This window comes from Triturus cristatus, chromosome 4_1 (assembly GCF_964204655.1).
Source record: "Triturus cristatus chromosome 4_1, aTriCri1.1, whole genome shotgun sequence".
Taxonomy (NCBI): Eukaryota; Metazoa; Chordata; class Amphibia; order Caudata; family Salamandridae; genus Triturus; species Triturus cristatus.
The window spans coordinates 1,144,685,750-1,144,704,022 of record NC_140585.1 but is presented as its reverse complement, the minus strand read 5'-3'; the positions used below and the strand labels follow the sequence as shown (position 1 = coordinate 1,144,704,022).

Genomic DNA, 18,273 nt, shown 5'->3' with positions numbered 1-18,273 from the left:
ATAACATAACACAGCAGAATATAAAGTCCATGTTATGGTTGGGTTGAGAACGTTTTAAGGTCAATAGAATGTATTTACCTGAGGGGTAGAATGCGCCATGAGTCGGCTGCTGAGGAGCTGCGCAGTGGAAGGGTCTTGGTTGTGTCCCTCCCTTGGTTTAAGGAACCGCTCCATCAACTCGACTGCGACCTCCTTACTGCAGCAACATCATAACAAAACGTATCCTAGCCCCTTCTTTGCTCACATGCTCTCCTCATCCGTGTGTACAGGTGGCGCATCGCTCCTCTCACTTCCAGCCACTTTTGTAACCTTTCTTCCCTGCCCTCATTCGCTCTGGGACCAATGACTGAGTAAACTCTTTTTACGGCCTAATATCCTGATTTTTTGCCTTCACCTTCCATGTAACCCTTCTCTGCCCTCCCTCTCTGTAAACCCCAGGCCAGGCACACATCATTATAGCGCCTTGACTACAGCCAACCTCTCCTTCTGCCTCCACCTGGTATGAAACAGCAATCCTTACCCTCATATTCTCTGTGAGCTCCTGCCCTCACAAAGTATGGACCTTCTTGTCTCTGCCCTGATACTGTGCATACCTCTCCCTCAGCCTGCACTCTCTCCACACCTTCCTGTTCGTGGCAATCCACCCCCACCCTCCGGTCCTCTACAGCTCCATAACTTACTCCATGTGCAGTCATTCTCTGCAGCGTCACCCTCTTTGTCACTGCATGTCTAGGCCTGTGTAACCAGTGGCGTAACGCAAAATGATGGCCCCCCTGCAGAATGTGATGAGGGGCCCTTAAGTCTCGCGTATCTAACGGATATTCATTGGCCTTGGGCTGAATGGGGCCCCCTGAAAGATTGGGGGGCTCCCTGAAGGGTTGGGGGCTCCCTGAAGGGTTGGGGCCCGCCTCTGCAAGGGCCTGTGTTACTCCCCTGTGTGCAACCTCTTGCAACCTCTCCCTCCCCAAACGCCTTTCACGACCCTCAGACTCTGTAATCTTCTTCTGCGCTTACCCAGCACGCACCTCTTGCCCAGTGCTTGGTTTGTAACAAAATAAGTGACAGGGCCCTCGTCAGGACGCCAGTGCAGCATGTACCATCCACTGCCCCAGCCAATGACTGTACCAACTCAACTACTAACCATCACACCCCTACAAGTGTAACCATTCAGACTATTCCAGGCCCCCAAAACTAAAAGAATGGCTTGGGCGGCAGGTATTAGTCTTTTTTTTAATGTATATTGAATTAATAAACCACTACTGTTGCACTCAACTCTAACTTAGGCAAACAGCGCCGCCATGTAGCAAACTGTCATAAGTGTCAGTGTTGACAATTAAGTACTGGTGTGGAGCACCGGAAACCACCAACGCAAATTAAGCACTGCTACTGTTGCTCACCTTACACTCTCTCTGTAACCGCATGCATCTTCCACCACTCTATGCGAACTCCTGTCTCGTGCTCACACTCTGTACGTGCCTCTCTCTACCCCCACTCTCTGTAACCTCATGTCTCTGTCCTCGCTCTCTATGACCTTTCTGAGCCCGCCTCGCTTTGTACCTTCCTGTTTCTGCTCTCGTCTTCTCTGAATTGTCTTATCCCTGTAATCTCCCACTCTGTAACACATATTTCTGCCCCCGCGCGCTCTGTAACCTTCTGCCTCTGCAATAATTCTCTCTTTAACCTTTATTCTGCCCTAATGCTCTCTACCTATCTGTGGCCTTTTCTCCCTCTACGTACCCTCTTGTCTCTGCCCTCACTTATCAAAACATATTGTCGCTGCTTGCAGCCTTTCTGCCCTGCTCACCCTCTTTGTAACCTCCATTCACTACCATCACAAGTATGTAACTGCCTGTCTTTTCCCTCCTTTTCTCTCTAATCTCCTTTCTGCTTTCACCATATGTAACTTCGGTGACTTCCCTCACATAGTGACCGCCTGTCTTTGACTGCTATTCGCTCTGTAACTTCCTGTGTCTGACCCCACTCTCTGTTACCTTTTTGTCCCGCCGCAAGTCTCTGTAAACTCTTGCCCCTGGCCTCACACTCTGTAGCCCCTGTGTTTACCATCACATGCTCTGTACTGTAACCCCATGTCTCTGCCCCCATTCTTTATATCCTTTTGTGCCTCCCCCCAGTGTGTCTTAGACTTGCTATGCCCTCTTATATCTGTCATCACAAACTCTCTAATAGCTGTCACTGACCCCACTTTCAGGGGCATAACTTCCATTGGCGCAGCAGGTGCAGTGCACCAGGGACCAGAATCCTGAGGGGCCTATTCAGCCCTCATTATTGTTGTGTTTTACAATTCAAACAGCTAGGGGCCCCTTTTCTCTCCTTGTACTTGGGCCCAGGGCACACTGGCCACATTACTGCTCACCTCCCCATGGAAGGCCTTGGCAGGCATTCGCTCCTTTTAATCGTTTGCCTTTGCACTTCCCCGCTGTGTAACCCTGTATCCCTTCCCTTACTCTCTGCAACTTTATTTCCCTGCCTTCACTCTCTCTTCACCTCCAGCATCTGCCAAAATGCTCTGTTCTCTTCTGCATCTGCCCTCAGCCTCTCTCGTCTTCTGTTCCTGCCCGGGTCTGTCACAGCTTGCTGTAAACTTAAGTCCAAAGGTTCCTTGCACACTGTGCATTAGACAGCCTGCCCCTTATTTTAAGGTTTGGCAGGCATCGTATGTTTTCTTGCACTAAAGGCTCGTGTTAGAAGTCTCAGAGGAGGTTCTCTATATAATTGCAGTATGCTGCTTAACAACAGAGTGCTAGACTCTGTTCAGTGAATTGAGGACTACTCAAAATGGTTCTCCTTTTAACGTGAAAAGCTACTGCCCCAGGACATAACACTACAAATGGCTGGTGGCAGCTGATAATAGTAGCAGGGCATAGGTCAAACCCCTTTACCTTAGTGGAAGACTGCCCACTGGCTCTCCATTCCATTCACTGTATGAGTAGCATTTCAGAAATGTAAGCTAAGGTTGCCGTTTAGAGTTCCACTGTACATATGGAAATTCAAGTGCTGTAGGATGCCCCTGTCCATTCGTGGTGGCCTGTGCTTGTTGTCGCCCCTCTTCCTCAAGGCTGTACTGTGAAACCAAAAGCAGCCCTGTCAAAAATGGTCAAACCAGCCCGCTCCCCTTGTCTCCTCGCTGTATTGCTCTCTTTCCATCCTCCCATCTCTTTCTCCTGTCCTCTTTTCTTCCAAGGCAGGAAGGGAGGACCTCTGTGCACTTCAAAGGCATGTCTTTGAAGTCTCCTCCACTTCAAAGGCACAACTGGGTATAAGTACTGGACCTCGGACACCATTCAGTACACTTCTGGACATGTGGATACTCTGTGGATACTGTAGGAAGGTGGATATCTGACTATGGTTACCCCCAACTTTTTGCCTAGTGTCTAGCTGGTTTTTCGACTTAGTTGGCCTGAGATCCTGCCATTCAGGGTCTCAGGCTGTCTGCTCTCTCTTTAAAATGGACTCCATGTACCCTAGGTACATTCCCAATTGGTAAGGATCACCTTATTGGACCCTGTACAGTGTACCCTAGGTACCCAGGGCATAGGTGTACCCTAGGCCTCCCAGGGGCTGCAGCATGTATTATGACACCCCTGGTCTGGCCTTCCAATCAGACACAACTGGCTGATCACTCAGCTGGGGCAAGGTCGTGTAATCACCCCTTGCTTAGATATAGTATGCCTATATCTGCCCTTATATATAGACACATGTGTACCTATCAGTCACTCCTATGGCAGGCCTTAACAATCCTGGAGGCAGAGTGCTTGGTAACATGTGAGATGGTGCTCTAGCATGAGCTGAGCCTGTCTGCAGCTTTCGGAACCATGTCCTTATAGCTGTTCTATGATCTAGCCTACCATATACTCTTAAAGTGCCTTATAATCTTAAACGGTTATGGTAACTATGGTTTGGCTGTATCAAAACATGTCGTGTAAGGTGTCTAACACTTTGGAATAATACCCCCATACCATTTCTGGTGATGAGGATATTATTCCTCCCTTCTAGAGGGAGAGACATGTTAAAATCCTACTTTGCTGTTTAACTCTAACCAAAGCCTCAGCATCACAAAATGGATGCTGCTGCCACAGACACGAGTCTGACCTCCTGCTGCTGGGAGTGATCCCGGCAACGGAGGCTTGGACAATAGGTTTCCTGCATGGGGAGCTGCTAGCACCTCCCCAGACAGACTTTAGTGTATTGGGGCAGGGAGGGCTGAAAGGAATGAGACATGCCTGGGGCACACAAGGTGTCCCCTGCATAGTCCAGTTCAAACCGGTGCTGGGGCACTCCAGCCCCAGTCCTGGCGCGAAACTGGACAAAGGGAAGGGGGTGTAACCACCCCCCTCCCAGGTCCCACCCATAAGGCATGACCTAGCAGGTAACCCAGCCCCCCAGATTAGTATAAGAGTGGTAGCTGGGCCCCAGGAGATTAGATTATCCTGAACCTGCAACTTGAACAGAAACTCTGGACCTTCGACATTCGACGAAAGAAGAAGACTGAAGAATCTCCCTTGTGGCCAAGGAGTGGCTACCCTGTGCAAACAGGCACCATCAAGAGACTACCCTTTGCTTTGCTGAAGTTCTACGAGGGACCGACTGCAGAGCCCGACCAGAGCCTTGACTTCCAGACTTCTCCGACCCTGATCCACATCCACAGCCGAGCTGAGATCCGTGGAGGCGACGAGAGACGTGGGACCGGCTACCTGGGAAAAGTGGCTAGTATCTTCCAGCGCAGCTTCTGAGGCACCCTCGAAGTTGTGCACCAGGGATTGAGAAGCCCCAACCCCAAGCACCATCTGTCCCGAAGATCAGCCCCCCACACTCCACGAGCCCTGCGTGGGGCCCTTCTGCATTTTCCTGCTTGCCGCGCCTGTCCGGTTGCTTGCCCGTTGGCTAGTGGCTTCTGTGACGACGCATCCCGAAATCTTCACTGCTGGTTTGGCTCCTCCAGACTGGCTCCCGCTTCCCTGCAAAGGAGAAGCACCCCAGACCTTCCTGGTCTGCACCAGAAGCAAGTCCACCGTTCTTCGTGGGTTCCGCTTGCCAAGGCTTGGTGAGTCCTAGTTCAACTTTGACACCGCCGACAGCAAGAGCCTTCGTGGGACAGCTCGCCTCCTGGTCCTGGTCATCCTCAACGTCTCCTGGTCCCCGTGGCTGCAGCGACAAGCTTCACCTTCACCTGCAATCTTCACAACATCGCCTGGTTCCTTCCTGGCTCCACGTGGTCACTGGCTAGTGACCTTGACTCTGTCCCTTCTGCTTGCAGGTCTCATCTCTTCTTGAACCCAGCCTTGGGATCCACCGGACACTCTTCACTGACTGCCTGTCAGCAACTTTCCTTCAGGCATCCATAGAAGTCCACGACGAAACCCGACGCAAGTTCACACCTATGCACCCGCAGCCCGTGGGCTAGGTAACTTGGGTACTTCGGTGCTCACAAGGGTAGTGACTATCCTAGGGTCTAGTTTACGAGTCTCGACTCTCTAGCTGCTTCAGAAGTGTCCTTAAACTGTTCATTTCTAACTGCTAGTAATTCTATCGACTTTTACGCATTACGCGTGAGTGTTTCCACTCTGCACCTGAATCCCGTGGGCCTCCCACTTCCTAACTGTTGCTAGTGTAGTGTAGCCCCAGCGATTCCCTAGGCCTATCCTATTTCCGTGACAGTGGTCCTTATACCACTTCTTTAGTATATGGTTTGCGTGGCCCCTAGGGCCTAACTGTATTACTTACCTGTGTGACTTAAGGTATGCTTAAATAAGACTGTGTTGTACTTACCTCTAAACTCATAAAGAGTGCTGAGGGTTTGCCTAGAATAAATACACTTTATTTTATATATATATCTGTTGTGGTGTCCTTTCATTTGGTATTCAAGGGATTATATATGGTATCACAGCTGGCCTTACATGCCATTCAGAGTTTAGCCTAAGACTGCTCTTGTCCATGCTACCACTAGGATAGCTGGTCTATAAGGTTGACTTTACAACCAATCACCATAAGGGTTGTTTGGACTGATATAAGGTGTACACTAGAACTAGTGACATCATACATCAGGCCAACTTCTCACAGATACTCTACCAGGAAGAAGGACTGCTGTGCTGCTGAAGGAATGCCACTCCACTGGACTGCACTCTGCTGTGCCCCTGCTTAGCTGTGCTGATCTGCTGCCCTCTTGCCTGGTTGAGAAGGACTGGACCTGGATCTCTGACTCCAGAACCCAGAGTGACACCAATGGCTAGTTGGCTGGTCTCCTGATCCGAAGCCTCAGGGACATGACAGGCTTCCAACTCTGCCATCTGTGAGTCTACTCTGCCAATGGTGCCAACCCAGCCCTTTACTCTTGGAGGTGGGCCTAAGATGCTTGCCAGTGGAAGCAACGCATCCTCTCTGCTGACTGAACCATCCCTGAGCACGACCGACGCATCTCTTCAGCTGAATGGCACAACCCGAGCAGAACTGACACATTGCCGTTGCTGTGTGGATTGGGCCCGTCGCAAAAGACTTGCATCGCCGCTGCCTCCCGCACCTTGGGACTGATGCATAGCCTTCGGATCCGCTGCTGCATTACACTTTTCCCGGCGCAAACTCCTTGTATATCTCATCAATGGTAGCCTTAACGGTGAAACTCCACATCACAGCTTCACCGCTAATCGGAACTAACGCATTGCCTCCGCTACACCTCACATCCTTAACACCGAACTTCACATTGTAAACTCCGTCGACAGGATCCTCAACGTCTATGCATCAGGACCTCGCACCGCAGCCTCACAGCATCTTTGAACCCGAAGCATCTTCGATGCGGATCCATGCAACACTCCGCAACCAGGATTTAAAGTACTTTTTTCAGCGATCCTAACTGGGTCCCTATAGCCGGCCTGCACTCCATTGCGGTTGGCCTGAACTAGTGACTTTGTCCCAGTCTGGCAAAATCAGATTTTCCCTGATAGTGCCTTGTGCTTTTTGGCGCTATTTTTCACCACAAACTTTAAAAGTCAATATCTCCGGTTCTACTAGTAGGATGGTAGATTTTAGATTCCAAAATCTCCATTTGTTTGATGTGGTTGGATGACTATTCCAGGATGTCCCATTTATTTGATGTGGTCTGACTGAGTTTCAAATCCCAGAATGCCCACTGACTGGTGGTGACTGGTTCGAGTTTAGATGCTTGATGGTTCCCTTGATTTGATGAGGTCTGGGTGGGGTTTTTGGGAATGCACCATTGTTTGCAGAGGCCTGATTAAGGTTTAGATTCTGAGTGGTTCCCTTGTTTGTAGAGGTCTTGTTTAACTTTAGATTCAGGAATGTAACTATGGCACTGCTTGGAGATGTCTCATTGTTTGAATCATGCTCTGTGTCAGAGCCCGGCACCCATGCCTTTTCTCGACAGGCCCCTCATGTTATGATTAAGAGCCCAGATGAGCCTAGTGTTTTTTAACAAGTGAGGAACACACTCATCTCCTGCCTGGGTTGAATCGAATATGTTTCCAAGTAAGGAAAAAAACATTTTCTCAATTTAGAAGACCCGAGATTTGAAAGAGGAAGTGGAAGCTGGCCAGCACTGAAGAAGATATCTCCTGCTTCATGCAACAAATATTACCACCAACAGGCTTCAGATTCACCACCTACTGATGTCCTCTAGAGACTGACCCAGGTCCTCATCAGCTTTTGCTCTAGGGGCATGGATTTCAATTAAAAAAGCTGTAGATTTGAATTTGGAGGATTTGTACAATTTTTTTATTCCACGCCTTGTTATGATTATACTCAAATTCTGCTGTTGAAACCACACGGGTATGTTGTAATATTACAGCATCGTACTCAACCTTGGAAGCAATGCGCTCAGGAAATATTTAGTAACATCAAAAGGAAAACAAGATGCATCTGCTCGACTCACTTCAATTCTGGATAAGTTTAGAATTATTCCTGCAAACTGGCCCATTGATATGCAGGTAAATCACCTGATGATGTATGTCAGGACCATCTCAATATTCCTGCACCGTAAATCAAACCTGAATTCAAACCCTTATGCCTTCTTGGTAGACTAAGAAGCTTAAATCTTTGAGATACATTCCTTGTCAGATGAAAGCTAAGTCTGAGTAAATTATTTAGACTTGCTCACTGCACGTTGATATCATGTACAATGGTCAATCTGTAGTAAGAAGTGGTCAGAAAAGGTTAAATATCTGCAGCAACATACCATCTTAGTTCACCATGTTTCCTTGAGGCAGATGAAAGTTGACTTTGGAGTTAGATGTGTGTAATGAAAAGCTAACAAAGATGTAATCAATAAATAAGGAAAACTCTTTTATGAAAATATGATGGCTGTGGCAGGGCCAGCTTTAGCATTGATGGCGCCCGGTATGACAATGTTTGTTGGCGCCCCCCCCAATGACCACCTCTGCCACGGATTTCCTCATTACCACCCTTTAACAGTATCCCTCAAGTCTCCCATAATCACTCTCTCTCCGATGCATTGAATTACTTTTATAGTGCCACTCATATTCGGGTAGGGTGTCAGAGCACCTTACATCACACACATATTACCCAGAGACAATTAATCATACATGTGTAAATCAGTGGATAGGAAATGTTACATAAGACACAGGATTACAAGGTGTAGGAGTCCTATGTCATCCATACTGGTAGGTAGTATAGCTTAAAAGTGCTTGGTCTGGAGAAGCACAAACTTAGAATTTAAAACAAAACACCAAAGTTGGGGGTTTTCTTTAATAATAAGAATTGATTTCTACCCAAATCAACCAATTTTGCAACATTAGAATGATGAAAGACTGGGGGAAAAATCATAACGCAGTAACCTATACTTTACAGTTTTCATGTAGCTCTTTGATAGCAGTTAATTGCTCACTGTTCTACATTAGGATTTTAAAGTATAAACTGCAAGTAACATCTCTCTGACAAAAGCAGTAACCTACTGACTTATATTCATTACATGCACCTTATGATCTGCATGGTACACGTTCTTAGCAGAAGGCATATTAACCCACTGCGCTACCTTACGGTGACCCAAAATTTCCACTAGACAAATCTCTGATCTCTCTCTCCCCAGGAAGAACATTTATCACCAGAGTTATCTTGACATTTTCATTGTTGCCTGGAAATTGCTGGAGGCAAAGAACACAGCAGCAGGTGCTTTTAAAACCATAAATACAGCACCCCCATCCAAAGGCAGCACCGTATGCGGTGGCACCAGTTTCACCGCTCTACAGCCAGCCCTGGGCTGGAGACTCAATTAACTTGGGGGAGATACTGCAACCAGTCTTCCTCGTTCACCAATTATGTCAGTCAAAAGGGGAGATTGGATCCGCTTCTTCCTCACCGGCCAAACACAGAGTCAGACTACGTCCGTTCCTCTCGGAACCCACAGAGATCAGCTGCAGAGTGTCTCTGGGTTCCTCCCTGAGCCCCACTCTTTTTAACATCTACATGGCCCGCTCGCAGCCATCGTCAGTAACCACGGACTTAACATAGTCTCCTATGCCAACGACACCCAGGTGATTATCTCCCTCACCAACGAACCCTGAGTCGCCAAGAACAACTTTCACAACAGAATGATGGCTGTCACCACCTGGATGAAGAACAGCTGCCTCAAGCTCAATTGAGAGAAGACCGAAGTCCTCATCATGGGATGACTGCTGGTGGCCTGCAGTGCTTGGACCCCCACACTCACAGACCACACACAGAACCTCGGCATCATTCCGGACTCCTTGCTCATCATCGCCAGATCAACGCCGTCTCATTATCCTGCTTCCACACGCTTCACCTTCTCCGAAAGATTTTCAAGTGGATCCCCACAGTACAGAAAGACGGTCACTCGTGGACTCATCAGTAGCAGAATCGACTACGGCAAAACACTCTACGCCGACATCACCCAGAAACTCCTTAAGAAACTGCAGAGCATTCAGAACTGCTCCGCCAGACTCATCCGCAACATCCCCCTCCACCGCCACATCATAGGCCACCTGAGATGTCTCCCAGGCAACAAAAGAATTACCTTCAAGCTCCTCACACACGCACACAAAGCCCTACATGACGTGGAATCTGCGTACTTTAACCACCGCCTCTCATTCCTCGCACCCACTGGAGACCACCCAACTGGCCCTGGCTACCATCCCATGTAGCCGAAGACCACAGCCGGAGGAAGATCCTTCTCCTACCTCACAGCACAGACCTGGAAAACACCACCTCTCCGCCTCAGGCAATCACAGTCACTGCCTCACTGCAGGACGGGCCGCAAGACCTGGCTCTTTGACTGAATCACAGTGCCCCGTCGGGCCAGCAGCTACTCCAACCCCCACCTCCTCCTCCCCCAGCGCCTTGAGACCCTTATGGGTGAGTAGTCACACTTTACAAGACATCTGATTGGTTGATTGATGGCACAAATGAACAAGATAGTTTTGCTCGGTAATGATCTTTATGTGGCATACATCTACCTGTAGATTCCTCACCTTTTGAATGCCCAGAGGCACCAGAATGGATCCGGAAATGTTGCGTTTTAATATTGTTTAGATATTAAATGAATAACGGGACGAATGACACCAATAATTGTAATATTGATGGACAATATCCAGAGTAGAGCAGCTATCAGCAGCCATGTTGGAATTAATAATGTTAAAGAAAAACTGCTCATACTGCAAGCGAAGCACAAAAAAGTTTTATTATCGAAGAAAAATGTATATCTATGAGCTATAGAAACAGGTGACGGGGGATCGCCCAGCACTCCCAATGAGCACAAGTAGAGACAGGCAGCAAATGTATAGATTTTGGAATGCAGTGCTTCAGCGGAGATCACGTGATGAGACTGAAAGAAAGGAGTTGGACTGGTGCAGGTTGCTGAAGTCATGAGAAAGCACACAAACAACCTTCAGATAGGTACAGAAATGGAAACGCTCACCGCTGAGCATGGGTATCACTCCTGCAGCAGGCTCAGTCAGTGGCACTGAAGCCCTGGTGGCGAGGGGCCCACTGGAACACAAGAGTAGCTATTTATTTTACTACTAAACTAAGGATGGGGTCCATTTTCCTTGCTTTCTTATGGGCACATGGCACCTTTATTAGGCCACTGAGCAAGCTGCTAAGAAATATTCACCTGGTGAGCCCGGCATGGAAACGAGGCTTTACCCACCACAGATGTGCACAACCCGTTTGAATGGTTAGCACTGACACGAAAGAGGACTTCAAGAGTCACCATTACGCTAGCGCAGCAGTAGCCAACACATTGCTCATAGCACCCTACAATGTTGCTCACCAGTGGTACAAATGCATTTTTACTATCAGTGTTACACTTGGAAGTCATTGAATTTCTTCAGACTGGGAGGATGAGAATGCTTTCCTGTTTGGTCTTCCTCTGCACCACTACTCCCCAGCGACTTCATTTTCATGGGGTTGCTTGGAAGAAGCACAAAGGAACCAGAATCCCAGTGTCTGAGACTTAAAATATCCTCTTTAATGGTATGTGCTCCCATCTGGAAGGGGTCTGCAAGCCTCACTGTGAAAGCACCACATGTGTCATGTTCAGGAGTAAAATGGCTGCTGGTAAGTCCAGTATCTTGGGAAGAGTATGAAGACCTAGTATGAAGGAGAATGACTCTAATCCTCTTGCCTCTAGGCATGAGACCTACCGTGTTGTCCCTGTCTCGCCAGTGCTGACGCCGTCTCCTCGTGCAGGCAGAGCGGAGTGGATTGTGTCGTCCGAACCAGACACCTTAACCAATGCTAACACTTGGACCATAGTAAAGTCACATTAGCCAGGGAACCAGGGCCATCCAGACAGATTCAGGGAAATATTGCGTGTTCTGTTAACTCGAAGATTTAGGAAGCTTTACCGAAAGCAGCAACGTGTGCTATAATGTGGACAATATGGAAGCATTAAAAGTAGAGTAACTATATAAATATTGCGCAAAAGGGGCTTAGTGAACATTATAGAATCAGCAAAGACCCTATTGTCATTGTGGAAGCTTGTAAAATCAACTATTTGCACAATCATGTTTGTTTCTTGCCTTTAGCTTCTTGACCTGTGATCCCTGCTGCAGACTGGAAATACTAAAGAGACTTACTCCCCATACACTATACTTAAATGCAGCTCCTGCTACTGTGGCTCTAGGGCTGTTTTAGCTTCTTGTTGGAGCTTCAAGCTAATAATGGGGAATAATAGTTAGCTAATTATAACTGAAGACAGAAACTGCGATCCATCTTCTAGTTGCATTTTATGATATATGTTCTAATTTTGTATAGCGCACTAATTGCCCGCGAGGGTATCCAGGCGCTTGGGCAGGTGTGTAGGTTTCTGGTCCCCATGGTGTTATACAAAAAGCCGGGTCTTCAGCTTCTTGCGGAACTCTGGATCAATTACAGGACAATCAAGCAGGAATGCTCTCCCCACATTTCAAGTTGAATGGCGTGTAGCTTGCTTGTAAAGCTGCTCTGAGCCCTGACTACGAATGGCAGTCTACAGAATCCTAGTGCAAACATGAATTAAAGTATGCACTGAAGGCAGTGTGTAATCTTGTAGAGCATAACCCCATAATTTTGGAAACATGCAAATGTGATGACTAGGCCAATATGGAAAATTGCAGGGGTGATAAGAAATAGGTGTAAAATGTTTTTCACAGTAGTACTGGCCAACTCTGTTATAATATGCACTGTTGAGCTCTGAACCTTCCACAAAAATCTTTGAAAAACCGCAGCCCATTGTAATGTGGGATTCAAGTTCGACCAGATTTTGACCTAACTTGGTAGACCATCATAACGTTATTAGACAAGTATACCATTTTCCTGGAAATGTACCAGACAATTCTTAGTAAGAACCCATAGCTCCCTGATCTTTCAGTTCTACCAATTTTTGATTAACACTAGAGGCATAATTTGTTTTTTATTTGCTATTTGCAACTAATGGTCTCAAATCTTTGTTATTTTGTAGAGTTTTATATAGCGCAAACTAGACCCGAGAAATCGGGGATCAGGGCGCTTTACATGAGCACCAGTTGCAATACAGATGAACCCATTCATTTTTTTTTTTAGGCATGGGGACATTAAGGGATTTGCCCAGAATCTCAGGATGTTGAGCTTAATTTCGAGACTCGAACCCGGTTCACCAGCTACGAGGTCGACTGCTCTAGCCGTAAGGCTACATCCTCTCCCCATGGAAGAGAATCTCCAAATCTTCTTCTAAAATGTATTAAAATCCCAACGAATTCGTACCAATGTCTTCACCATGCACTTGTGTCATTACTTCCCAAATATCTATGAGGGAATCACCAACTACCTTCTAGCGCGGTCCTTAAATCATTTCAATTCTGACCTGTTTTTCTAGCCCTCTGCCTTTTAAAGATTGTTGTTTTTCCACTTTTTTTCCAATATTGTTTTGCTAAAAATCACTAAGAAGAGCCAACACCTTCTTTAAATTGGTCTTTAAATTCTGTCACGTTTTGGTAATTGTCAATGACCTCCATTGTGCTTTGGCTTAGCGCCAAGAAATCGATTGGTGTACGAGCGCTGTATAAATAATTTTAACATAACAGAACATTTGAATGCATAACTTGCTACTGAACTGTCTCCCAAATACTGTTATTTACTGTTTAAAAAAATAAAATGAGTAATAGTCTTAAATATTAGGAGCATTACAGTCCTTATTCATTTCTATACCAGCACATACATGACAAAATGTTCTGTTGTTGTGCGGATGTTTCTCACTATTTGGGGAACCGTGCGGAAATTAAACATTTTAAGATCTCACAATCACATTAAGGAGGCGTTGCAATCGACGCTCCTTTTCTCTGAGGATTGTTAGGGGGTTTAACAATGATTACAATTTATTAACTACCTACCCTCCTACTGTATATTCTAAACGTGGATGCAGCTGCCTCTCCTCCCTTTAATCTGCACACCACAAGAGGGTACTGCTATCTCTGCTGCCCTTCAGCTAAGATGGTGGTACCACCGCCCTGTCGTATGGGACGACTATAACAATGTCACGGCTCATGAAACAATTAGTGGTGTGTTTCGGCCACCCCTAACCAAAAACACTGAGTAGCTGGCTTGCACAGGTGGCCAGTATGTGTGTAGGACATGGGGAGAGGATGTGGCCTAACGGATAGAGCGGTGGACCTCAGCGCTGGGGAACTGGGTTCAAGTCTTGGCAGGGACGCTTACCTTTCCTGTGATTCGAGGCAAATCACTTAATCTCCCCGTGTCGAACAAAAATGAATGTGCCCATCTGTAATGCAACTGGTGCTCATGTAAAGCGCTATGATACTTTTGGATCTAGTTAAAACTCCAAAATAAATAAATAAACAGTGCAATGATGCATGGCATCAGCAATACCAGCATGCCAAAAACCTGCCTCGGTCACCTGACGCTGCAGCCTCCGTAATGCATCAGGCAGTTGGGCAGAGGGGATAGCACTGCACTACATGCCCCTTATCAACCTTGTCTATGCAACAACTTCCTTGGGCTATGCAGCCTAATGTTCAGAGCATTATTTATGCCCATTTAATCGGCTAATTCAGTAGGCATTATCAAGCATGAATTATCCACTGTGCATGTGGTAATCTTGTGCGGTCTCTTCATCAAAATGGTAAACCTTGAGGGACTGAATGCCTTTTTAAGCAAAGAAACCTGACGCTATTGGAAATGTGACAACGTGCAGTCCATTTCTACTGCCTCCCACTTTCAGTTCTTAATTTTGCATTTGCTTTAATATTGTTTATGACTCAATATGCAGATATCTTTACAAATCCTCGTGATATGATACTTCTGCTTATTGTTTCTCTAGAGGCCAGCTGTTAAAAAGGAAGAGGGAGAGATATGTGGCCCTGGTATGAGAATGAGTTTCCTTTTGGCCCATTTCCCAAACTAGTGCAGAACGCAGACACTACTTTCTAAGTGCACCAAATCATTGATTGCTTGGCTGAAAGGGTCGACAAAGATGCAGAAGCGCAATAGTGTTTTGTGTGCAAATGAAGTTTACAGCAGGTTCATTAACCAGCAGTAAGTGACTCCCTTCCATATTAGGGGTTGCAAGAATGAATCATTACAGGGAGCTCTAACGCATTGTTGGATTCCTCCAGTTTCAAAGCAGAGATCAATTGTCCATATCCTGTACCTCCACCTGTCCATATGAAGACTAAGGATTGCCCATCATACTCTTGAGCTGCGACAGCCCATGGGTCATGCCTCGATATAGAGCAAGGTTTGTTGACCATACTCCGGAGCTACCACAGCCAGTAGGTCCCACTCATATTAAGATCATGGTATGGTAACGGAACTCTGAAACCTTTGCTGCCAGTGATCTCCATCGCTTCTCCCTTAACGATTGGCACAGAGCAGTGTGTGCCCTGACCAGCCCAGCCCAAGGAGTTGGCAACGGAGAGAATACAATGTGCAGTGGAAACTGCCATCACCCCCCTCAAAATGGATACTCGTACTCCTTCAGATGAAGATCAACTATCCCGTACAAATTCTGGCCCCCGGGCTGCAATGTAATCCTTCTTTTAGGCATCCCATGATTATAACAGTGATTGAAGAATGATCTATCGTTACTACTGGGAGGTATCCCAGGAACAGCCAGGGAGTGAACAAAATCAGCTGATTAAATTACAGCATATCCAGATCCCAGCGAGCAAGGACATGTTTGCCAGGCGGATCTGGGTGTAGGATGACCCATGAGACTGTGAAGAAACACGCTGCCAGGAGCTCGCACAGTGACAATGTTGATAACTCTACCCACATAGCAGCCAACCAAACCTGCAACTTACGAATGAGTGAGTCAGAAGAACCACTCTTCCTTCTGAGGGTCTGATAAACTTGAACGTCTGAGAAGACAGTAACTGAGACATTTTGTAATTGTAATTATATATTGCTTACTACCCCTGACAAGGCGTCAAAGCGCTTTCCAGCTAGTAGCATGTTACTATGGGACATCATTCCTGGGACCCAGCTGTGGGCCCTAAGGCGATCGCCTACTGACTAGTTCCTCCCAGCTTCATACTGGGATGCTGTCAGGCTCTAACGGATATCCTAGAGGTGCACACCACCCCTCAGAGGTATTGTCCGTTTTAAAGGAATGCACAAAATGACACAGCAAGCACCGCATGGCAGATGGAAAACAAGAGCACATCTCCGTGGTATATTAGGGTTTGTAAGAAAAGGCCCCTTTTTGCATAATCACCCCCAATGTTTTGGACTCATGCTGCTGATTTTTCAACTCTGAGAGTGCACTGAGGCCTGCCAACCAGACCTCACTGCCAGTGTTCTAACCCATCACAAAATGCATGTTGAATTAGCTACCCCCAGTTTGCATAAGCTGGCTTACTTATAAGTCCCTAGTATATGGGTCCCAGGGTACCTAGGGCATGTACATTAGAGCGTCCACCCAGGGTTGCAGCACTGATTGTGCCACCCTGAGTGATAAAGTACAAAATGGCTCCCAGCCGGACACTGCAGCCTGGACGAGCAGTTTTAAAACTTCTAGTTCATCTAAACCAATGGCAAAGCCCCCACTTTCCTTAACAATATATGTAAGTCTCCCCTAAGGAAAGCCTATCGAACCCTATGGCAGGGAGCTGTATATTTATAAGTAGGGCATATACTTTAGTATGTCATTACAGCAAAACTCCCAAATAGTCATTTTTGCTGTGGAAATGTTAGTATCCCCATTGGCTAATACAGAGTTACAGGCTGACCTCTGAGTCTGGCTAACTTCTGACTTCGACTACTAAAATGGGTACTTCAAGGGATCAAATTAGTTACATGCAAGGCGCTGTCCAACAATATTATTTCAGATCCATATTTCTGCAGTTACAAAGTAATTGTTGATGGAGAAACTCGCACTAGGACCAAGTGTGTTGCAAACTCAACATTTTTTTCTTTGGCTCCAAATAGCTGTCAAATTCCATCCGATTGCTGAGGAATAATTTGCAGCCTGAATGCTGGTAAAAATATCATGTTATACCAGCACATTTCGGGATCCTTTTCATAGCAATGCCTAGTTTTTATTACACAAGTGAAGTCTTACGTAGTTCTGATTACTGGCCTACACTTTTTTTTTCATTTTTTTTTTTTGCAGAGATTTATATAGCGCGAACTTGACCCGAATCCAATCTGGTATCGGAGAGCTTTACAAAGCACCAGTGACGTTACATGAGGACACACATTCATTTTTTTTTGTAAGGCACGGGGAGATTAAGTGATTTGCCCAGAATCACAGGATGTTTAGCGTCATTACCGTGTTCAATTTTTGCTACATTTTCTTTTTCCTTGGTGCTGTTTTTCTCTGCGTACTGGCAATATTTCTCCCAGTTGTAAATTGGCAATGAAAATGAATTTACCTTTTTCTCAAACGTTAGCTTTAAAACGTCCTGGGCAAGGGCGCCTGACTTCCGGTTTGTTAGCGTCCGGGACTGAAGACTAGTTTTTATTTTGGAACCACTGTTAACGCAAGCTAATGTTGCAAGGCAGGGTTATCACTTCAAATGCTCACCCTAACAGTAAAGGCATGGCATTAATGAACCATTTACACTATTTCCAATGGCTTGCACGTGAGGATGCATAACCTGCCTCAGCAACAAAGGAGTCTCCTTCCTGCATTCCACACTGGGACACTAAACTGGCAGCCAAACTGGCTGCCCTGCTGGTCAGTCTTCTTGTCATGTGCTTTATATTCAGACTTGTCCTTCACTTCAAAGCAGTATGTGCTGGCGGTAGGAATTTCACAGCTCTGCCCAAGTCGCACTTTTAGGTCGAGCCTAGGGCATTTCCTCCAAACATCAGTATTTGCAATTATGATTCCATTTCGATTCGCCATTGTTTATTTCATTGTATTCATTCCAATTAGCATTTTTTTATAGGCACCCATTGTTTATTTAATCTTACTGTTTCTGAATAAAAAATGTTTGTAGGCGCGGGAGTTCCTATGCCGAGGCTCGAACCCAGTTCAAACGTCCCAAAGTCTGCAGCTCTGTACCTTACACCGCGCCCTCTCAGGTCCCTTACTTATTCAGTGTGTCTATGGAATACCTATTAAAATGAGATGTGCTGTGAAAATTATACACATCTAATCTAATGCCCAAAATAAGAAAAGCAAAAGTTTGTGTACTGAAAATGTTTTCAGTGTACATCATATGAGCATTATTTAATTTGTGACAGTCTCATATACGTGCCACACACAGGAATCATATGTCCAAAGTATGCTCATAATAAAGTATCCCCTTCTCATATCGCATCAGTGGAATTCTGTACTCTGTGCTGTGT

General features: G+C 46.2%; 1 protein-coding gene across 5 annotated transcripts in view; it reads left to right on the top strand.

Moving 5' to 3' along the window:
* The window catches only part of GMIP (GEM interacting protein), a 266,944-nt gene that overhangs the window by 104,992 nt on the left and 143,679 nt on the right, over positions 1 to 18,273 (top strand). The gene's annotated exons all lie outside the window — the stretch shown is intronic.